The following is a 24,358-nucleotide window of genomic DNA, read 5'->3' on the forward strand; positions in this document are numbered from 1 at the left end:
GGAGACCATCTTGTGTGGACATCTCCCATGCATACATTTCATATCGTGTAGACGTGCGCTGACCTGGAAGGCTGCCAGTGCTCAGCGGTCTTGTCTTAAAATCAGGGCTGTGCCTAAGCAGAGCTCCTGTGTGCCTCCCTGGATCCCAGGCCTTGCCAAACTCAGATGCATCTGCCTGGAACACACTCTCAGTGCAGAGTAATTCTCACTTGTGCAACGATTAGTGAATGCCAAACAGGTTGCGATGTACAAATATTATGTTACAGATCATTTAAGCAATGATGGTGACTTCTGGGTGCTTATTGCCACATATATAATCTTCAAGCTTTAAGGACATATTTATCAAGGCATCTCCTAAGATTGACAGAAGATTGTGGAAAGACTGGAAACATTAACAGGTACCTGTGTGGCTGGGTTTTCTTGAAACTGAGGAACCGAAACAACAAGTTACTGTAGGTGCTAGAAAATGTAACTTTCACCTGATGTCCCAACTCCCAGACAGTCTCTTGTTTATACATTTTTCAGATTATAATGAACAGAAATGATAAGTTTGAATTAAAATAGATGCATATCAATAAAAGATATGTATATGTTTTATAAACATCAGGATCCAAGGTAAGGTTTAGTTTAAAAGATGAGAGATCTTTCCTACTAAACATGCTTGCAGTCCCCTGGGAGAATGGACCTTATACTTCTGCCATTTCAGCTGAGGCCACTCCTGTAAGAGGGAGACCCCTATTTGGTGTGATTTGGGGCCACCAGAAGGGTCGTTGTTGTTGATGTGGCTTTCTTTACCAAGAGGCAAAGCCTTTCTTTTCTACAATGAGACTGAACAGTTATCATGCCATGCGTTTGGAAGAAATGTCCAGAGAAGTAGAAATTCACATGAGGTGGGAAAGGTTGACATTAGCACCTTCCCAGAGAGTTGGTTTTGGCTGCTGTGGAGGCTCTGGGTACAAACAAGGGACAGAACGGGAATTTCAAGGACAATGTAAACTGGAATTTTCTGATATTCCTCATGGTTTTGACAACAGAATTTTTGTTCTAATTCTAGAGAAGATAATTTCTTGGCAATTGGGGTGGGGTGGGGGGCTCAGTATTCATAGAGTCCCAACTCTGAACTCACTGTGCTTGGGGACATTGTCACATGTGTAATCTCTTCATCCTGGTAACAACTTTGCAAGGTAAATACTATTATTTCCAAATGACAGAGGAGGAAGTTGAGATGCCGAGAAGTTAAATCATTTGCTCTAAGTGCTCTGCCTGGTAAAAGGCAAATGGGGATGGAAAGCCTGGTCTTCGCTTCCCATTGCACAGTAGGCACAGGGAAAGCCCGCAGCCTCTCTTCCTTTTGCTCCAACTAGGAGACTGTGCTTGCCAGGACACCCGAGGCGTGTGCTCCCAGCCAAGAGGGACAGACACCGGACGAAACTGGAGGCAGCTGGGTATGCACTGTAGGGCTGAACTCATTAGTGCTCAGGTTTGGCCTTCGCAGGGAATCACACTGCACCCTGAGCTGATTCCCATCTTCTGGTTGTTCCCTGGAGAAACGGGGACTAAGCTCCAGGGAAGGAAAACTTGAGGGAGAAAGCAAGCTGAGCCTGAGTCTCTGAGCCTGTCCTTGTGGAGCTTCCTGTTTGTTACTGATTGATAACACTCACAACAACTCCTCCTTGCAGCCCCTCCTTCTAGTTACTGATTTAACCAGGGTGTGGTAATGTGATGTGGCTGCTCTTCCATCCTCAGGCTTTGCGGGCGTCACGTCCTGGTGGGCAGAGGCTGCCCCATTCAGCACCCTACCCACTCCCAGCACCTGACACACCAGTGCTCAAGCACAGTTACCCTCTGCAGAAATGGGGCCCAGAAAATGCACTAAAAAACAAAATCTCCACTGGTAGTTTTGTTGTAATACAATCAGAGTTGAGACTCACTGACTTTGTACCTAATAGGTGGTTAATTTACTTTACTTGAGCAGCCCACAGGAAGCGTGGTCTTGTGCAAACATGGCGGTGAATATAAAGAGGCTGCAGCTGGGGGCACCAGCTAATTATCCTCCTGCCGGCGGGAGACCTGAGAGGCACATTTCCATGGTCACCGCACGTTCAATCTTTATTATTTAACTTGTGGTTGAGTTTTTGGGGCCCCCTCCCATTTCACACCTGAGGCGAGTCCCAGCTCAGGGATACCTGTTGCTTTCTGTCCAGTATTTATTCCACTCTTCCTTGGCAAAGTTGCCTTTGAAAACAACCCCTCTGTATCTATTCTTAACTATGTGGTTTGAGTGGAACTACCCTACCCCCAGCTCCAGAATGGGTCGTGATTGGCTTAAACCAGACACACATCCCTTCCCCACAGGATGGTTGGCTCAAGGGGTGAGCAATGGAGCTGGTCCAAGAAGAGTGAACCTAGGGCTTAAGCTGGGATGCGGGAATGCAGACACTTTCTTCTGGGTTTGTGGTGTGAGGATGTGTGGCCAGGATCTGCTGGGACTATTAGACTTGAGCTTGACGCTCTAGGCCGCCCTCTGGATCCCGCCATAAAAGGAATGCAGGGTTCTGTGAGGTCTGGAGCTTCCACAATTTCAGCACTTTCTTTACAAACGTGAACACATAATTGCAAATACATAAGTATAAATGTAAATTAACTCAAATGAGAAAAGAAGTCATAACAAATTGAAAAGACCTGACAAATGCCCCAAACACAAAATCCAAGTAAACAGCAAACCATTTTATTAATATCTGACACACCTCTAAGTACTTTTTCCATGTTTTGGCTGCATACTATTTGATCATATCTTTATATTGCAATGATTTAGCAATATCATTGTTATAGAGAGGAGAAAGTGATAGCCTTTCCTTTAGTATGGGAGGTTAAAATATTTTATTATCAGTAGTGTAGAAAAGTTAGTTTCAGTGTCATTGTTTATTATTGGTAATGTCATGTAACATTTTTAGGATTACTGTCAAATATGGGCAGTTTGAGCTTCATTAGTTTCGTGGTGATTGGATCTCTTACCTCTTATCCCATTCATTTCCCAACATAAACTACATATTAGATAATGCCTCACTGCCTCTAACTATCTATATAAGACTTTGGCAGATTTATAAAACATAAAATGCCCTCTCCAAGGTTTCTGGAATGCTTAGGAAGGGCCTCATATACTCCTGGTAGCTATCTTGGGGTAGCCTAGCATCTATTCACCCTATTTCTACTGACAGTGTTTTGGGTCTTCCTTCCCCTCTCCTATTATGTTATTGAATGGGATCCCCCTCTGAATGTCCAGGTTGGAGCACATGTCCCATACCCGAGACCAGCAATACTGGAACATTGCATTCCTCCTGGCCAGCACCTTTGGCCCTGGGATTGGCATGAGACTCAGCGTTCTCCACACTCAATTAATCTTTTGTTGAAACTTGGGGAAGAGGCATTTGCTCTCTCCTGAGAAGGTGTGAGGTCTGAACAAGTATTTAAAATGTCCAAAGGATTGCAGGAGTATGTGAGCTAGGTTGGAAAGAGGGCGAAATTGAGCTAAATTTGCCTTCTCTGGTCCTTTTGGGAAAAGGGAACTAATGTTCCATTATAACATTGACAGATGCCAAGGTTACTGCCAAAGGAAAGGAGAGACAGGAAGGGAACTGAAGAAGATGAATAAAAAAATGAATTTGATTATCTTAGAAAGGGGAAGACATCCAGCTTCTTAACCTTTAAAAGTAAATGATGGGCCTAGCCAAGGGCAAAACAACACATGACTTTACAGCCAAAAAGGTTACTAAATATTAGCCCATGGCCCATCTACTTCAAGTCACATAGAATGTCTAAGTTGGGAGGGCCCTTCTTAAAAGCCAACATTTTTAAATACTCCGATTTCATGAGTAAAAAATAAATTTCATATTCAATAGGAGTCTGACTTGTAATTTGTATTAATCTTGCTTCTCAAACTTCCCATGACACGGGGAATCCCCATCTATATATAGAGATCAAGGAAACTCAAAACAGAATTAGTCATGCAGCCTTATGATCTCCCATGGTACTTTCCAATCCAGTCCTTTGATCAATCTATGTTAGTATGTTTATGGATCTATCTTCCCCACTAGACCTCAAGCTCCTTAAAAAAATCTTGCTTATATTGCATGTTCCCCAACAATGCCTGGCACATAATGGGCACTCAAAATGAGCTAGACAGACTTGGGCTTAGAGTCTCAAAGTTCTTTCACTGGCCGAAGGGATATTCTTGGACAAATTTTATTTTAAGCTTGTTTCACTGTTATTTTATTTTAGTGAACTATATTAAGCTTTTAATTTGGGAAAAAGATTTCTGCAAATCATTAGTCTCTGAATCAGGTCCCCAAACTGCTAGCCCTCTCTAACCAGGACTCCTTATACTTTACTAAAATGGTGGGGCTTATTAGAGAGAATCTTTCTCATTTTCCAACTGCTTCATTTAAAAACATTTAAATATAAATGTTTATATTAAGTCTCAAAAACGTGTCTCTCCTCCTTTCAAAGGTTATCCTCTCTACCCATGCTCTTAATCTCATTTCCTCATGGACAAATTATTTTAACCTTTATGAAAGCTCCCAGCACACACTCGTAGTTGAATGGGATCCACCTCTGAATATGCACTCTTCCCTCTGAATGAATGAAAGTAAGGAAAACATTGATAATTTCCCAATAAACTATTCAGGATAGGTGTGACAAGAATCCGTAACTTTCTACTATTAGTCTAAGAGTCTGATGTGCCAATTTTTCTTAATCAAGAGGAAGCCATTAATGGAATTTGTCTGCCAAATCCAGCTTTCTCATAGTTGACAGGGGAGCTGTAACCCATAGCAACTCCTAGCCATGGCGAATAGAACTCCATACAGAAGGAACCCATGCACAGCTGATTAAATATTTGAGCAACTCATATTATAATGTGACTTCACTAAGTGCCTACCTATTGCACCAAAGCTGTTGGCAATTAGAGGGCTCAGAAATTGCCTCAGAATGCAAAGGCACATCCTTCACTGCTTAAAATAGAAAAATCACTAATGCTCTCCCGAAGGACGCAAATAGAGATGTTGGGACATATGCCATTTTTAAATGACTCAGCCAGAGACAAGTTCATGTCAATGGGACTTATCCGAGGTTGCCCAAATGTTACATGACAAGCACTTGTAAAGCATAATTTAGAACTTGTGCTCTGGTAGTAAAACCCAACGAGTGTAGGTAAGGTTGGGGTTCTCATTCATGTTAAGCTCTTGGAGAGTTTTTGAGTTGTCCACAGCTGCCTGACTTCCTCTGACGTCAATGAATTAGGCAGACTTCCTTTTAAACACATTTTATTTTTTTTTTTTTTTTTTTTTTTTTTTTTTTTTTTTTTTTTAATTTTTTTTTTTAATTTCTTTATGGATTAAGGTGTCACATATTTGTCCTCATCCCCCCATTCCCATCCCACCCCTCTCCCCACGCATGCCCCAATCCCCTGTTGAACTTAACCGTTGGATAGGCTTATATGCATGCATACAGGTCCTTTGGTTGAACTCTCCCCCTCCCCCCCACCCTCCCCCTACCCTCCCCTATCCTCCCTCTGAGGCCCGATAGTCCGATCGATGCTTCCTTGCTTCTGGTTCTGTTCTTGTTCCTCAGTCTATGTTGTTCATCATTTCCCCTAGATGAGCGAGATCATATGTCACTAGATATATACTAATAAGAACTGAATGTGAGACGAGCAATAATAGTTATGCTGACAGGCAAATGAATCAATCTGTAGCGAGCTTCCCCCTGGACCAACAGTTCTTTTGAGACCCAATTTCAATGTCCAGTAGTTCCTTATGTGTACATGTCAGCACTGACCCCTCAGCTCTGGATGGTGGACAAATGGTGGTAATGAAGGTCCGACTCCCTCTGGTTTGGTCTCGGCCGAACCCAGGGGCACGGCGTCACCCGGACTAAGGGGCACGTGGCCTCACCCATACCCAAGGGGCGCGTAGTCTCACCCGGGCCTGGGACCCCGCCTCACCCGGATGGATCCAGGGGCGCACGGCCTCACCCGGACCCAGGATCTGGCTTCACCCGTACCCAGGGACGCTTGGCCTCTCCCAGACCCAGGGGCACGTGGCCTCACCCGGGCTTAGTTGCACAAGGCCTCACCTGGTTCCAGGGACACATGGTCTCTCCTGGACCCAGGGACGCTTGGCCTCTCCCAGACCCAGGGCCACTTGGGCTCACCCGGGCCTAGGTGCACGAGGCCTCATCCGGATCCAGGGATGCATGGTCTCACCCGGACCCAGGGACGCTTAGCCTCTCCCAGACCCAGGGGCACGTGACCTCACCCGGGCCTAGGTGCACGAGGCCTCATCCGGATCCAGGGACACATGGTCGCACCCGGACCCAGGGACGCTTGGCCTCTCCCAGACCCAGGGCCACTTGGGCTCACCCGGGCCTAGGTGTACGAGGCCTCACCCGGATCCAGGGACACATGGTCTCACCCGGACCCAGGGACGCTTGGCCTCTCCCAGACCCAGGGCCACTTGGGCTCACCCGGGCCTAGGTGCACGAGGCCTCACCCGGATCCAGGGACACACTGTCTCACCCAGACCCAGGGATGCTTGGCCTCTCCCAGACCCAGGGCCACTTGGGCTCACCCGGGCCTAGGTGCACGAGGCCTCACCCGGATCCAGGGACACATGGTCTCACCCGGACCCAGGGATGCTTGGCCTCTCCCAGACCCAGGGCCACTTGGGCTCACCCGGGCCTAGGTGCACCAGGCCTCACCCGGATCCAGGGACACGTGGTCTCACCCGGACCGAGGGACGCTTGGCCTCTCCCAGACCCAGGGCCACTTGGGCTCACCCGGGCCTAGGTGCACGAGGCCTCACTCGGATCCAGGGACGCATGGTCTCACCCGGACCCAGGGACGCTTGGCCTCTCCCAGACCCAGGGCCACTTGGGCTCACCCGGGCCTAGGTGTACGAGGCCTCACCGGATCCAGGGACACATGGTCTCACCCGGACCCAGGGACGCTTGGCCTCTCCCAGACCCAGGGCCACTTGGGCTCACCCGGGCCTAGGTGCACGAGGCCTCACCCGGATCCAGGGACACACTGTCTCACCCAGACCCAGGGATGCTTGGCCTCTCCCAGACCCAGGGCCACTTGGGCTCACCCGGGCCTAGGTGCACCAGGCCTCACCCGGATCCAGGGACACATGGTCTCACCCGGACCGAGGGACGCTTGGCCTCTCCCAGACCCAGGGCCACTTGGGCTCACCCGGGCCTAGGTGCACGAGGCCTCACCCGGATCCAGGGACGCATGGTCTCACCCGGACCCAGGGACGCTTGGCCTCTCCCAGACCCAGGGCCACTTGGGCTCACCCGGGCCTAGGTGCACGAGGCCTCACCCGGATCCAGGGACACATGGTCTCACCCGGATCCAGGGACGCTTGGCCTCTCCCAGACCCAGGGCCACTTGGGCTCACCCGGGCCTAGGTGCACGAGGCCTCACCCGGATCCAGGGACACATGGTCTCACCCGGACCGAGGGACGCTTGGCCTCTCCCAGACCCAGGGCCACTTGGGCTCACCCGGGCCTAGGTACACGAGGCCTCACCCGGATCCAGGGACACATGGTCTCACCCGGACCCAGGGACGCTTGGCCTCTCCCAGACCCAAGGCCACTTGGGCTCACCCGGGCCTAGGTGCACGCGGCCTCACCCGGATCCAGGGACACATGGTCTCACCCGGACCCAGGGACGCTTGGCCTCTCCCAGACCCAGGGCCACTTGGGCTCACCCGGGTCTAGGTGCACGCGGCCTCACCCGGATCCAGGGACACATGGTCTCACCCGGGCCCAGGGGCGCGTGGCCTCTCCCAGACCCAGGGGCACGTGGCCTCACCTGGACCTAGGTGCACGAAGCCACCCGGACCCAGGGGCGCGTTACCTCTCTCAGACCCCTGGTCGCGTGGTCTCACCCGGATCCAGGGGCTCACGGCCTCACCCGTACTCGGGACCCAGCCTTACCCGGATCCAGGGGCCCACGGCCTCACCCGGACCCAGGGTTCAGATTCGCCCGGACCCAGGGGCACATGGCCTCACCCGAACCCGGAATCCAGCTTCACCTGGACCCAGGGGCGCGTGGCCTCACCCAAACCCAGGGGCGTGAGGCCTCACCTAGGCCCAGAGGCGTGTGACCACATCTGAGCCCAGAGGCTCGCAGGCTCGCCTGGACTCGGGTCTCAGCGGGGTTTCGTCTTCTTGATCCCAATTCCTGTTGGTCAATTCCCTCTCAGCAATTCCTTCGGTCATTTTCTCAGAGCTCCAGGGCGGCTGCCGCAGAACTCGTTGGGCGGCGGGCTCGGCAAGGTTCCGGTGTGCCCGGTGCCCGGCGGTGGGCTGGTCCGGTGTCGCTGCGTCGGCCCTTGGGTCTGCAACGGTGGCCAGTCGCTGAGCGTGCGCACCTGGCCACTTCGGGGCATTGAGATTCTTGAAGGACTTGGAGGTCAGCAAGCACGGAGTCTCCCACCCCATGTCTCCCAGGGGCTCGTCTGTCCGTGCTCGGCAGCGAGTGGAGCCGTCCCCTCAGCCGGAGACCGCCGGGGGAACTGCGCCGAGCACGTTCCAGGCCACCATTGTGTCGCCTGAGCCATAGTTCTTAAAGTGTGGACTTTGGGTCACCGGCATCAGCATCATCCTGCGTACCCCTCTCTTTTATTCTAGTTGTAGAGCATCTGCTCAGCCAGCCCCCCGGTCTTTCTGGCTGGTGTCTGCTCTGCTCTCCCGTCGTAGTCTCAATATTGTTGTGGTAGGCAACGATCAGGCTGCCGCCCTATGTCTCCATCTTGGTCCTCCTTTGTACAGTTAAGTCTTGATTGTTGTTGGTGTCACTGGGAGGAATTGTCCTCCAGGCCAATTGGCCGTGAGGACCCTCTTTGTCTATATAGGAAGAGTTGCTGTGCAGGAGACATGTTTGTGGGCCGGGTCTTGATGCAGCAATGCCTTGGCGCTCACTGAGTCTGCCTCTAGAATGCCTCCCTTATGCAAGTGATTGAAATCTGGTGTCATCTCACACCAACCACTAGATGCCCTCGTTTCTGGGTCTCCAATGTAGTGTGGGTCAGCCATTACCTGAGGCACTCAGCAGGAAAAAGCTTCTGCTCAGCTTGGCTGGGGCGGAGCTACAGGGTGGAGCCTACAACCTTGGCTTCCTGTCAGCCCCGCCCTATGAGGCTCCTGTGTCTGTGTCCCTCTGTATTCCCCGCAAACACCCCCGAGAGAAACGCGCCCTGGAGTTTCGCCCACTGCCAAACAGTCCAGTCCCTCCCCTAATGAATCTGGACTCCCAGATTCTCGCCTGGAACTGGGCTTCAGTGTAGTCGGAACTGGGTCTCAGCGCAGTCTGGCGTCCCTGTCTCCTTCCCAGCAGGGCCACCCAGTGGCGCAGGCAAAAGTCCGTCCTCTGCGCACCTTCCAGTGCGCGCGTCTGGAGCCGCCGCTTCTCTGTGCCTCCGCCACCACAGCCCAAATTCATTCCCCCAGCGTGCGCCTGGCTTCTCAGGGTTTCGCCCGGAACTGGGGTTCAGTGCAGTCGGAACTGGGGTTCAGCACGGTCCTGAGCTTATGTCTCCTTCCCGCTAGGGCAGTTCAGTGGCGCAGGCAACAGTCCGTCCTTTGCGCCCCTTCCCGTGCGCGCCTCTGGAGCTCTGCCTTCCCCCGCTCCTCTGTGCCTGCGCCCCACAGCCCAGATTCATTCCCCCAGCCTGCGCCTGGCTTCCCAGGGTTTCGCCCGGAACTGGCGCTCAGTGCAGTCGGAGCCGGCGCTTAGCGCATTCCGGAGCCTTTATCTCCTTCCTGCCAGTGAACGCCGGCCAGGCCGTCAGCCGCCCCTTCCTCTCCGGCTCCATCCTCCCCGCAGGCGCGCGTGCTCGTGTCTCCGCCAGTTTCTCCATACCTCAGGCTTTTACAGCTCCCCCGATTGTCCCCGTGGCCTTCTCCTTCCCCCCAGCTGTGGGCATTTCAGTCCGCCAGCTCTCCTGTGGTTCTGGACGATGTCCGTTCTGACCTCTAGTTGTGCCTTTGAAATTGTTGTGCCCGGCTGCAGGTTAGGTGTTTCACCTATGCCGCCATCTTGGTTCTCCTTTTAAACACATTTTAAAAAAAGAATCTAATGAGTGAGAATTTTCCACTCAATTGGAGCCTGTTGAGTCATGACCAGGGTTTTATTTTTTTAGGAAATGGAATGGAATGGCATAGAATAAAAAATATCAGCATCCATCAAATGTAGTAAGAGTAAGGGATGTTCCATGCAACATTTTGTTTTTATTTCATACATGAAATGTATTATTATATAAATGTATTACTTATTGTGAGTCATGATTTTAAAAAAAATAGGAAGCCACTGAATTTGAGGACTCTTCTGTTTTTAAGGCAGTTTAACCAAATATTTGTCTTCATCTATTGCCACAAATATTTCAGTGAAAATTAAATACTGTCACAATTCAAATACCTACTATTTGTTGGATACCTATTACATCCTGACAGTTTGGAAGAGGCTAGATATCCCTATTTTAGCATTGAGGAGTCTAAAGTTTAAAACTGTTTATTAAAAAAAAAACAACCCTGTTAATTTATCTGTCCAACATCACACCACTTGCAAATACCTCTCTTTAGGCTCCATATCCCTTTCTCTATGCATGGCATTTTAATGAAAAAACAATTAAGGCACTCTTAAAATCTGTTGATTTGGGTTTGGAAGAGATATGGATCCTTTGGACTCGGTTATTGGAAATTTGCCCTGCACTCACAAAGATCTGGACCTATTGGGAGAATGCTGGGAAACAGGGGCAAAAGAACAGATGTACAACTGCCTAAAGACTGACTCAAATGATCCAAGGAAGATAAAAATCGGAGACATTTTGCATCAACTCTGAAACCAGAGAAAATACCCCCTACACGTATGCTTGGAGGAATTTCTGTCACATAAAATCACCCAGGCCAACTCAAAGCTTTATTTACTGAGAAAGTAGCAATATATCATGGCAAATCCTGTCATATATCCCTTACTAGCTCCTACATTCCTTAATTTAGAGCAGCAAATTTCAACCAGTGTGCCTCAAGAATTTTTAAGACATGCAGTAAGTATCCAACTATTTAGTCGGGGGCACTGACTTCTTTTCCCTTCCCGTGGTCGGCAAACTGCGGCTCGCGAGCCACATGCGGCTCTTTGGCCCCTTGAGTGCGGCTCTTCCACAAAATACCACAGCCTGGGAGAGTATTTTGAAGAAGTGGCATTAGAAGAAGTTTAAGTTTAAAAAATTTGGTTCTCAAAAGAAATTTCAATCGTCGTACTGTTGATATTTGGCTCTGTTGACTAATGAGTTTGCCGACCACTGCCTTAGACTATCAAATTAAAAAAAAAGACAACAGCCAACACAATAATAGCCATCTGGTGTAAATGAATCAAAATTATACCTTTTTTGTCACATCGGCAAAAAACATATTTTTTATTGTGCCACAGAATTTTAGTAATTAGTTTTCCTGTGCCATAAGATGAAAAAGGTTGAAAGTTACTGATTTCGAGGGTTGATAAGCTACCATCTCTAGCTCTAATCTTTCTACCTCCTTATCAACACATGCCAAGAAACACCAGGGGTTGGTCTATCCTGGGCTTGCTTGCTCTTAGGATGTTTCCTTCTTCTCTTCCCCTTCTTAGCTCTGTGTCATTGGGGAGGAGGGTCATAGAGAGCAGAGTAGGGGGGCCAGCAAAGGTAGCTGACCTCCGCAGGTTTGTTTCTCAAGTTCCCACATCAGCTGGCTGCTACCAGTGGGAGGTACAGGTGGAAGAGATAGGCGGGTAGAAGGGAGAAGCTGGAATATTTCTTGGTTTCCCTCTAACTCAGAAGGCATCTCCAGCAGTAGCTCTATTTCCTCTGTGGCTCCAGCTCCTATTGGACAGGCCCACCATAGTTTCAGTTTCTCCTGTTTGTCCTTCGTCTAGAGGTCAGAGTGCTTGCCTGCTGTAGCTAATCTCTGAGTTGCCTCATCACACTTTATTGGTTCTTTGCTTTTATAACACTTGTGTAATTTGTTCCCTGCATTAAAGTCCCATGGTTCCTATTTTTCTGGTTGGTCCCTGACTGATACAGTGGGGTGGGTGGGGCATAGGCCCAGCGTCATGGTCTGAATCCTATTTAGGTTCAGCTGGATCACCTTGCTACATGTTTACCTGATATAAATAACTACAGCTGAGTGAGTGGGTAAACAATCAAAGTGTCTGAGAAACTATTGACATGCAGGCTCCATGGAGAACACAGGCTCTGGATCTTGGATGACCTAATTCTGCAAAGCAGCATCATAACTGCTCTCCAGCTCCAGTTCTGTGCAGTGGACTGATGTCACTGCCTGGAGCACAGGGCTAGCTGAGCCTTGTTAACAAAGGGGAAGGAAGGGAGGAAGCACTCCGTCACCAGCTCCACTGTCTCATGCATATTTAATTGCTGTGCAGTGACTGTGGCCAAATACAGGTCTTGCCTGGTTGTAAGAAAGGATACCCGGGGGCCGGTTTCCAGCCAAAGTGTATTCTTCACCTGGCCTTGGCAGCTTCTTTCTTCAACTAGAGGCCCGGTGCACAAAATTCATGCATGGGTAGGGTCCCTAGGCCTGGCTGGTGATCAGGGCCAATCAGGGCCTTCCAACTGCTGTCTAGGGCCTTCCTTCATTCTGTGCACACACACACACACACACACACACACACACACACACACCCCACCCCCCAGGTTGGTCAGTGCATGTTATAGCGAGCGATCGAACTCCCAGTCTCCCAGTTGAACTCCTGAGGGTACACTTTGCATATTAGCCTTTTATATATATAGACTAGAGGCCTGGTGCATGAAATTCATGCACGGGAGAGGGGGGAGGGAGGTCCCTCATCCTGGCCTGCACCCTCTCCAATCTGGGACCCCTTGGGGGATGTCCAACTGCCAGTTTAGGCCCAATTCTAAACCGGCAGTCAGATATCCCTCTAGAAATCTGGGACTGCTGGCTCCTAACCACTCACCTGCCTGCCGGCCAGATCCCCCTAACTGCCCTCCACTGCCAGCCTGATCCCCCTAACTGCTCTCCCCTGCCGGCCTGATCCCCCTAACTGCCCTCCACTGCCAGCCTGATCCCCCTAACTGCCCTCCCCTGCCAGCCTGATCCCCCTAACTGCTCTCCCCTGCCAGCCTGATCCCTCTAACTGCCTCTGCCTCAGCCCCACCACCATGGCTTTGTCTGGAAGGACATCCATATTGCCCTTTTATTAGTATAGATGACATATGTGCTGAAATAAAATTCATAGCTAGTAAACCTACCTATGCTTATAACTTAAAAAAGGAATGTAACACCACAGCTATAATATAATGGAGAAACAAAATAAATGCAATAATGATACAATTTATTTTAACATATAAATGTAAGATAGGATTTCACCAGAAGACATCAGGAATTGGTAAGATGGTTGCACCTGTGCATAATAAATGAGATGGGCTGTAAGAGAAGGAGCCAGATAAGACCCCACTCAATATTCAAGATGTAAAGGAGAGAGAAAGAGCAGTAAAGGACACTGAAGTAGGAACTAGTGTTAGGCTACATAATAAGAACAGACCAGAATTATTTTTCTGTGATAAGAGAAAGCGGGAAATAACCTTAATTGACGTAGAGATAACATGCCAAGATAAAGTACATACTGACATAGTGGAGAAAATGAGGAAGCCTCACTAATGAGCTGGGACTTATTTATAGCTCTAGTATCAGTTATTGCCCTGGTTATGAGGTAGACTGAGAAGTGACACAGCTTTGTGGAAAACACGCTTCCTATCTTGAAATCCTGCCACTTGTGTGGTTTATTTTTAGTCCATCTCTAATCTATATATATAAAAAGCCAGCGACAGGAATGCCGTAATGACTGGTCGCTATGACGCCCACTGCAGCCAGCGAACTAGCCTGACTGGGGGATGGGGCTGGCCAGCCAACCTTCCATAGCCCTTCCCCCCTACTGGCCCCACCCCTGATTGGCCTCTCCCACCCCGATCCAGGGTGGGGCAGGTGGCCAACCCCCCATGGCCCTTCCCCCAGGCTGGCCCTACCCCTGGTCACCCCCCCTACCCCAATAGGGGGAGAAGCCAGCAGTCAACCTCCTGAAGCCCCTCCCTCTGCCCAGCCCCCCCCCCCCAGATCATCCCCCACACCCCAATCAGGGGCAGGGCTGGCCAGCCAACCACTTGTGGCCCTTCCCTCTGGCCAGCCCCCCCATGATGGACCCCCACCACTCCGATTGGCTTGCGATCCCTCTCCCCAGCCAGCTTCACCCTCGATCAACCCCCCCCCACTCCAATCAGGGGCAGGGTCGGCCAGCCAACCACCCATGGCCCCTCCCCTGGCCACTGACCCCCAATCGCCCCCCCCCCAATTGGGGGTGGGGCTGGCTGGCCAACCTCCCACTGTCTCTTCTTCCCAACAGTCCCAACCCTAATCCACCCCCCATGGGCCAGCCGGACTCCACCTGTGCATGAATTCATGCACTGGGCCTCTAGTACGCAATAAAGGCTTTGGGGGCCATAAACTCCAATAAGTGATAGAGAATAAAAGGTGGACTGGAAAGAAGAGCAGTGACTCAGGAGTAGAAATTGAAGGTCATTACTAGGGTAAGATGGGGAATAAAGGCAACCCTAAAATAAACTTCAATACTAGATTTATTTATCGTCATTCTAAATAATTATAAATAATGATGGTAAAGTTGTAAATAGTAAAAACTTTTATTAATGATTTGCCATGAGATTCTTGCATTTTATTAAAAATTTTATTAAAAATTGCATATTTTAATAATATCTGGATCTTAATCAGCTAAAGAATCTGCTAAACCTGCTAAAGGAAGTCTCAGATCTCTTTTTGTTACATTTCTCCATGGGACAGCTGAAAGTGCAGACTAACAAGGTGTGTACAGCACACAGCAAGCACGTGGCGTGATTCTCCACAATGATGAGCACCCTCTTGGTATATTTCCAAATAAAACAAAGCACAAATGTCCTCTGATTTGCATAATAGTTGTATTCTTGGAAAGATCCGTGTTTATATGAAAACACGGCAAAAACAATTTCATGTTATATGTAAAACAGAGCTAGGTTCTAGGCTCATCTATACTAATAAAAGGGTAATATGCAAATTGGTTACAATGCCCTCACAGTAACAACCAAATAGCAGGCTGCATGGGGCGACAAGGCCGGCAGGGGGCTTAGCAAGGGACGACCAAATGACTGATCAGCAGGCTAGCAGTGGGGGCAGTGAGGGGTGACCAGGCTGGCAGAGGGGGGCAGTAAGGGGCGACCAGGCTGGCAGAGGGGGGCAGTTGGGGGCAAACAGGCCAGTGGGGGGCTGAGTTGGGGGAGATCAGGCCAGCAGGGGGGCAGTTGGGGGTGATCAAGCAGACAGGCAAGTGAGCAGTTAGGAGCCAGTGGTCCCGGACTGTGAGAGGGATGTCCGACTGCTGGTTTTGGCCTGATCCCTGGGATTGGGCTGAAACCGGCAGTCGGACATCCCCTAAGGGGTCCTGGATTGGAGAGGGTCCAGGCTGGGCTGAGGGGATCCCCCTCCCCCCGTGCTTCTAGTATAATTATGAAAAGGTTTTTCCACTAAATACCAGCTGTAACATTAAAAAATGAAGCCAGATTTGAGAAAATTCTCAGTCTACCCACCAAATGTGGACAATGTTCCTCCAATCATTGTGCTAATCAAAAAATCCTCCTCAAATTATCAATTGCTCTCTGAGATATACCATCCCATTGAGAACCACTGCTTTAAGCCATGAAGGGGTCTAGTCTGCCTGTTCTGCAGTTGTTTCATATGTAGCCTATCTCTCCTCTACACTGGCATGCTGTGGGCAATTCCAAGGACTGAGACAACAGCTGTTCCCGGCTGCCTGGCCCGTGTGGCTTTCCTAGGTTGAGATCCAGCTGCTGTGGTCCTGCATGTCATTAAAGGCTCACTCTCTCACCTACGGGTACACTCTCCCTTTCAGAACAGTGGCCCAGAGCCCACTGACTGGGATGTGAATAGAGAGAATGAGCAGCAGAGGTTCCATCACGTGCCACACTGAGACGAAGCAATACATTGTCCCCTAAACTTTTTTACCACAAATATGATAACTGCTTATTTAGCAGGATTCTTCTTGCTGCTTCCCCCCATTCCAGGGATTTAAGTGACTCTGAATTAAATTAATAAGCACCTATTACTCACCTACTATGTGTAAGGCTCTGTTCTCAGCACTAAGAGGGAAATAAATATAAGAGATCAAGACATGGCCCCTTGAGGAGCTCCTAATTGAAGTTTGTAAAAAAAGGCATATTGCCCTGGTTGCTGCTTTAGGTCAGCAACATGATGTTAGATAATGTACTTAATCTCCCTGCAGATGGTTTTCCAATAGGGATTCAACTGGACTCCTACTAATGTCATAAAATGTGTGAGATATAAGGATCTGGGGAAAGATAAAGCAACTTAGACATTTAAAAAGGAGGGGCGTATATGATTTCCTTCTACATAAACATAACTCCTTTAGAACCGGAGTCTTGCTGGGAAAGTACAACCTCTTGCCTTTTAAGACACTTAATTTTATCCTGGGGCAGGTTGAAAGATATATCACTTTTTTAGAGTGTCTACTGAGCATTTTCTTCTAGTAATTTCCTGGTGATTTTCTTTTACTTTTCAGCTAAGAATGTACATAGGCTGTGCCCTCCTCAGGGAAAACTACAGGCTTGTAATAAGAAAAAAAATCAATGGCTTTAATTACCCCTTTGACATAAACGCAAGAATCATATCTTCCTTTATGAGCTCCTCAACACTGCTCTCATGATTCAAGTGCACTAATAAAGTTCCCATCCCAGGAAGACGAGCAAACCATGCGAAGTCCTTAGGAAGATGGGCCTGGGATCCTTCACTGTACTAGTCATGGTTCTCGGTCATAAGCCATTAAAACAGACTCCAGTCATTTAGGCAGAAAATAAATTTATTGGCAAAATATCCATTTCTTATGGGATTTCTAGGGAGACTGGAGAATCAGTTTATAATATGAGGGGAACAAAAGGATTCTGTGTAGTCGGAACAAGAGCCCAGGGCACATCTGCCACTCAGTGAGTCCCAATCAATAAAGATGCTGCCGCAGCCGCATAAGCCCTAATGCTGGCACTGCCGCCCCTGCCTGGGAGAGCCTGGGCTGCTGTCACCTGGCCCTGCTTCTCCGAGTCCATCTCTGGAGACATCGAGTGGCCATGCCAAGGTCACGCACGGGCTCCTGCTCTAGTTACAAACGAGGCTGGAAAAACGAGTCTGGCCTTTTCAGCTTCTGTGGTGACAGCTAGGCTCTGCATTCTCCCAACCCTCACACCGAGGGGATTCTGAGACAAAGGAAGACAGGGCAGATGCAAGGTCGTTCAAGACAGGCAGACATTCATTCCCCTCATGGCATGACCAAGGAGAGTAATCAGGACATGGATGTGTTTTATCTTACTTTAACCTTCATCACTTTTTACATCTTCATCCTTTTCTAAAAATAAATGTAAAAGTCCAAGTAGCATTTGCCTGTATTTCCCCAAGAGCATGTGTTTGTAAATAAGTGTCCTTTTTTGTTATTTAATTTTTAAATTAAATTTATTAGGATATTACTGGCTAATAGCAGTACATAAATTTCAGGTGTACAGCTTTCTCATTGGTGTATCCTTGAGAAATCAGTGTTACACTGCACACTCTATTGTGTGCTCACCACCTGAAGTCGTCTCCTTCTGTAACCTTGTATTTGACTCCCTTTATCCTTTTAATTCTCCCTCCACCCCCTGTCCCCTCTGGCAACCACCATTCTGTTGTGTGTATCTATAAATTTGGTTTTTTGTTTATTTTATTTGTTCATTTGTTGCTTTTGGTTTTATATCCCACATATGAGTGAAATAATAAGATCCATTGCATTCCTATGTACTAACAATGAAATAGCAGAAAGAGAAGTGGAGAAAATATTTGCATGTGCAACTGCAACAAAAAGGATAAAATAACTAGGAATAAACTTAAAAGGAAGTGAAGGACATGTATACAAGACTGTTGAAAGAAATTGAAGATGACACAAAGAAATGGAAAGATATTTCATGTTCATGGATTAGAAGAATTAACATTGTTAAAATGGCCATATTACCTAAATATATTTTTCCTTGCTTAAGAACCCAAGACCTGGGAATATAAATTGGTTCAACCACTATGGAAAACAGTATGGAGGTTCCACAAAAATTTAAAAGTAGAACTATCATATAATCCAGCAATCCCACTTCTGGGTACATACCTGAATGAAAAGAAGTACTATCTTGAAAAGATATCTGCACTCCCATGTTTGTTGCAGTGTTATTTATAATAGCCAAGATATGGAAACAACCTTCGTGTTCATCAATGGATATATGGATTAGGAAAATATTACACACACACACACACACACACACACACACGGATAATATCTATAACTAGAGGCCCAGTGCACAAAATTCATTCACGGAGGAGGGGTTCCCTCAGCCCAGCCTGCACCCTCTCCAATTGGGGACCCCTTGGGGGATGTCCGACTGCCGGTTTAGGCCCAAGGGATCGGGCCTAAACTGGCAGTTGGACATCCCTCTCCCAATCTGGGACCACTGGCTCCTAACTGCTCATCTGCCTGCCTGCCTGATCACCCATAACTGCCTCTGCCTGCCTGCCTGCCTGCCTGCCTGGTTGCCCCCAACTACCCTCCCCTGCAGGCCTGATCTCACCCCCAACTGCCCTCCTCTGCTGGCCAATTTGGTTCTGATTGTTCAGTTTCTATGCCAGTCAGCGTCAAAAGCTCTGCCTGCGAGGCAGCCATTGGCTCCCCACAGCACCCAGATTTGGTTCTGATTGGTCAGTTCCTATACCAGTCATCATCTCTGGGCCTATCAATGGGGCCTGATCATCAGAAAGGCGGGACTGATCAGCAGCCCGGTAAAGGCCTGGAGAGAAATGGAGGCATGGCTGCTGGCCAGACTGGGAGAGAAAGAGAGAGGCAAGTGCTGATCAAAAGCTGCCACAGAGGTAACAGATCAGTCCCTACTTCCCTCTTCAGGCCTCTCTGGCCCTGATTCACAGCTCCCTCAGCAGTCAGTGCTGGGGCACCACGCCTGCAGCAGATGGTCTTCCAGTTGGTCGAGCCTTGGTCTTTACTGGTCGTTATGAACCAGGGTTTTTATATATTAGGATAATAAAGTGTAATATGTTAATTAGACTGGACAACCAAACGTCATTCTGGACTAAGCTGTGGCAGTGGGGGCAATCAGGCAGGCAGGTGAGTGGTTAGGGGCGATCAGGCAGGCAGGCAGAGGCAGTTAGGGGCAATGAGGCAGGCAGGCGAGCAGTTAGGAGCCAGCGGTCCCAGATTGCGAGAGAGATGTCCGACTGCCAGTTTAGAGAAATGGCAGTCAGACATCCTCCGAGGGGTCCCAGATTGCAAGAGGGTGCAGGCTGGGCTGAGGGACCCACCCATGCACGAATTTCATGCACAGGGCCTCTAGTCCTATATAATAAAGAGCTAATATGCTAATCAGACTGAACAGCAGAACGACCATCCAGGCAACCTCTGGATGAAGCTGGGGCTGTGAAGGCTGGCCGAGGCTGCGAGGGGCTGTGAGGGCTGGCTGAGGCTGTGAGGGGCTGTGAGGGCTGGCCAAGGCTGCGAGGGGCTGTGAGGGCCGAGCCCCTTGCCCAAATTTCATGCATTGGGCCTCTAGTTCAACTATAAAAAGAAGGAGGTCCCACCATGGTAGTGTGGCTCAGTTGGTTGGCGTCATCCCATGCACCGAGGGGTTGCTTGTTCAATTCCCAGTCAGGACATATGCCTGGGTTTCAGGCTCCATCTCCAGTAGTGGGTGCGCAGGGGGTGTGCAGCCAATCAATGTTTCTCTCACTCACTGATGTTTCTCTCTCCCTCTCATTACCTCTCTCTAAAAAATCAATAAAAAAACAACAACACCTAAGCAACTGATAAAAAGAAAGTTATAAATTTAACAATGATCTGAATAATGTTTTAAAATTTGTTTTATATTGACAGAATATCTTCTTTACTTTGTTGTTGCTTTTGATTTTAAGCTTCCAAGTTAATATACATAGTAATTTTTTTTCTTCACAGAGAATGTTATTTGATTATTAAAGTGATGTATCCAGGTGTGGCAAAGTAAGCTTGTTTTTATGTACTGAGGGTAGGGGTTGGAGGACTCACATCTGTTGTTTTTGTCTCCCATTCATGCCCTCTCTCTTCTGGGACAGCACCCCTTTCCTGACATGAACTGCCCCTCCACTTCTCCATGGGGTTCTTGGTACCACTGCCCACTGCTGAACCCAGGGCCACGGTGGTTAGCTTAGGGAGGTCACAGTCAAAGGCTTCCCTGGGGATTGTGTTGCTCTTCTTTCTTTTGGGGTCACTAGGCTAGTTTGAAATATACTGGAAATGTTGACAGCCATAGCCTTCACCTCCTTTCCCCACCACTCCACAGAAGAAGCCTGAAGGAGAGGAGGAGATGGGGGTGGGGAGGGTGGACATAGACTGCGGTTGCTGTGGTCAAGCATCTTTTGAAAATCCACATTTCTGCCATGCTTGACAATACCCTTGTGTACCTCCTTGCCAGTGTAAGGTGACAGTTATCCATATCCTATAACCAGTAATAAACCATAATAGTATGAACAACAATAGTGAGTACTCACGGAGCTTGTCTGATGTATTAAGCTATACTGAGACCTTTACCTCCAGTGTCATATTTTGTTCTCACAGCCGCTACAGAATTTTTATAGACTCAATCACTACTTCTAGTTTATAGTTGAGGAAACAGGCACAGAGAGGTTAAGAAATGGGTCCAAGGTCACAAAGCTCGTAAGAGGTGGAGCTGGGATTCAAGTTGAGGAAGTCAGACCCCAGAGCGTCAGTCAGGTTTCTAAGCTTCCAGTGGGAGAGATGCAGACACAGGAATTCATGCCTCCTCCTTGAAGCCCTCCAGCATTACACAGGCCACAGTGAATTTCTGTGTCACAGCTTTATTTGTACTTAGGACCACTTTACCGAGTAGTTAACATGAGAGGCAGTACAAAGTTGTATTTAAGAGTCTGGGTTCAAATTCTAGCTTGGTTTCCTATTAGCAGTGTGACCCCAGCCTCAGTTTACTCATTTGTAAAATGGGAATAAATATAGTAACTAATTCCTGATTAAACATGTTAATTAAGTATTAAATATGTTACTATATGTAAGGTATTTAGAGCAGGATCTGTCGTATGAAAAATAGCTATGTAAATGTTAGCTCTTACCATCCAGGTGGTCTCCAAATGTTTCTGGTGCCTTCCCAGGTAGAGTTTAAGTTCTATGAATCCTGGATCCCTTGTTGCCTTGGCATCCTCTAAAGATGCGGGTATACAGTAGGTACTTGTGGGTTAAATATTTGTGGGGGAAGCCTGCCATGTTTTAACTCAGTGTCTCCTCTCATAAGTATTATTAAAGATGCATATGGCAAGAAAGCTCATTTGGAATTTTGCTTTTTACTCCCTAAATTTATAATATCTATGTCAGTGGAAACCTACAGTTAAATGTTTTTGTTCTATAAAGATTTAAAAAATGCAGAACTGAATATCAGGCATACTTTCTGGGGAACTTCCCACTCCTGGCTCAGCATTTGGAAACCTGCCATTCTTCCCAGCAACTGCTCCGACAGGAGGTGACTTGGGGAGGAGTGGGAAAGGGAGGGAGCCAGAGAGGAAATGTGAGTTCCGAGAAAACAGTCGTCTCTTTCAAAATATCATGGCAGGATGAGGCGCGTCACGTCCAGCTGACATTTCCACTTTATTGAAGAGATACAAACAAATGATCGGGTAAGGGCTTCGGCCTTTATTGAATCAGTGCTAATTGCCCTCCGGGCTTAGTGAAATCACAAAGATCACCAGGCTTAAGCTTCTAGAGTCATCTTTGGGATGAACAGCTTTATCATTTGTCAGCTGGTGACAGCCATTAGTAGATCATTTCCCTCTGCAAGCGGCTGTGCATGAGCTCATAGGGCCAATTCCTAATGTTTTAAAAAAGGAAAGAGCAGAGTAGCAGAGGAGGACAAAACTGGGTTCAGAATCTTTATCTGCCTCCCATAGCTGTGAGACATTCTGGAGTCTCCCGTGTAAAATGGACATAAGTCACACCTACGTTTCTAGATTGCGGTTAGAATTTGAGATAATATATGGAAAGCACCTACACTGTGCCTTGCAAATACTGAGTGCTCAAAAAGTAACTTTCATAAAAGAAATGATGCCAAAAGGCAATAGAAAAAACAGTGGGGTTAAATGTTACTGTTTTTTTATTCAACAATTATTCCTAACTAAGCAGATTTGGGCCAAGCTATGTTCTATGGGTTTCATTACTGGTAACGTTTTCTGTTCATGTCTGTATTTTCACTGGTGCCTTCTGAATATAATTTAAGAGAAAGGTTCAAAATAGAGGTAAAATGTGTAACAATATCTTCTAACCCTGTGCCCATGGCAGACTTTACTAATCAACTACAGTTTTCTTTTTCTCTTGTAGTTGTTGAACCTGGATGTGACTTCTCTATCCTAACCTTCTCAATGCATTGCTCCAGGCAGCCTTAGTATTGATCACATCTGATATTTGAGATAAATACTACTCGACAACTCAGATTACATTTGGATAATTCCAGAAAAATAAAAGCCTATGGGGTAGATAATTTAGGCATCTGGGCCCCTCATATCATATCAAAAGCAGCTGCCCATAAGATCTGAATAAAGTGACAAAAACAAACATCCATCTATCTTGAACCTCTTGGCAATTTTGCTGCTTATAGTAAGTACTAGAGGCCTGGTGCAAGGATTCATGCACCAGTGTGGTCCCTTGGCCTGGCCTGTGCCCTCTCTCAATCCAGGGCCCCTTGGGGGATGTCGGACTGTCGTTTTGGCCTGATCCCTACAGGCCAGGCCGAGGGACCCCACCAGTGCACAAATCTGTGCACCTGGCCTCTAGTATGCATATAAGATCTTTAGTTAATCTCTTCCTGCCCTCCCTGCTACCTCCTTCCCTCTGAGATTCATCAGTATGTTCCATGTTTCCATGCCTGTGCATTGAGCGTCTGCCCCCTGGTGGTCAGTGTGTGTCATTGCTACCGGTCTAACGGTTGAACAGTTGAAGGGTCGCTTAGGCTTTTATAGAGAGAGATTGTGGAATTACTGGCACAGATTTGAATCACAACAACCTATTTCCCTTGAGAACCCACTACCTGTAATAGAGTTATCACAGATAGGACAGTGCAGAAAGCATAGAGACAGCCTGTGGAGGGTCTTGAGGTGACAAGTGGATGCTGTACCCTTTATATCATCCAGAGGAGAAGCAGGGATGGAACATGCACACCAGAGACCACTTGCCTGCAGGGAGGCCTCTGAGGCTATTCTCAAAGCCAGAATGCTGGGGTGGAGGTAGGTTTGGGGTAGACTTTGGTGATAACTTATAAGCCCAAACATATTTCATTATCCAAAATGTAAATGTTTTAGGCTGAAAAAAAGTTAGGTCCATCAGATCATAGGCTACTCCTTGAACATTATTGTTCTAGCTCCCCTGGAGATGGGGACCAGAGCCAGTAGGACACCCACAGATTTGCAAACTGTATTCCTAGAAGTCAGGGGGATTCCAGGAAGTACCCCGGAAGCAGCTGTGGGACTGAGCAGGAGGCAGAGGGGTGGGACTGGGACATAGTTTCTACCATTGGTACTGCTACTGCCCTGGTCTGCACCACCTCGTTTCTGGCCTGAATTGGGCAATAGCCTCCTAAGTGTTGCTTTCATCCCCAATGCCATCTGGTTTATTCTCAATGCAGCAGCAAGAGCGAACCTGCTAAAACATTACATCAGGCCACCACTTCTTGCCTCAGAACTCTTCAGTGGCTCCCCATTTTACTCTGCATAAAAGCTAAATTCCTGGCCGGATCCATCAACGCCTTACACAGTCTAGCCCCCACCCCATTACCTCTCCAGTCTCCTCTCCCACTGCGCTCCTCCTCACTCTCTGCACTCCTGCCACCTCCTCTTCGCTATCCCTGCAACGTGCAGGTGTGATTCCATGCAGGACCTTTGCTCAGGCTATTCTTCTCCCAGATATATGCTTCGTGGTTTCCTCACTGCCTTTTCAAACCTTTTCAAACCTCACATTCTCATGAGGCCTTCCCTAAATTCCTTCTCTGTTTCCCCCACACCAACTGAGCACTCTGAATTCTCCTTCCTCTGGTTTACTTTTTTTTTTTCTTTTCTATTTTATATATCACCTTCTGCCATACCACATAAT

At 48.0% G+C, this 24,358-nt stretch overlaps 1 protein-coding gene across 1 annotated transcript in view; it reads right to left on the reverse strand.

Moving 5' to 3' along the window:
* Positions 1 to 384: 384 nt before the first annotated feature.
* The window catches only part of C2CD4A (C2 calcium dependent domain containing 4A), a 55,297-nt gene continuing 31,323 nt past the window's right edge, over positions 385 to 24,358 (reverse strand). Inside the window, exon 2 of the transcript XR_008556115.1 lies at positions 385 to 426. The gene's annotated coding sequence lies outside the window, so the exon portion shown is untranslated. The remainder of the gene's footprint in view (positions 427 to 24,358) is intronic.

The sequence above is a fragment of the Eptesicus fuscus genome, chromosome 5 (assembly GCF_027574615.1).
Source record: "Eptesicus fuscus isolate TK198812 chromosome 5, DD_ASM_mEF_20220401, whole genome shotgun sequence".
In the NCBI taxonomy this organism is placed as follows: Eukaryota; Metazoa; Chordata; class Mammalia; order Chiroptera; family Vespertilionidae; genus Eptesicus; species Eptesicus fuscus.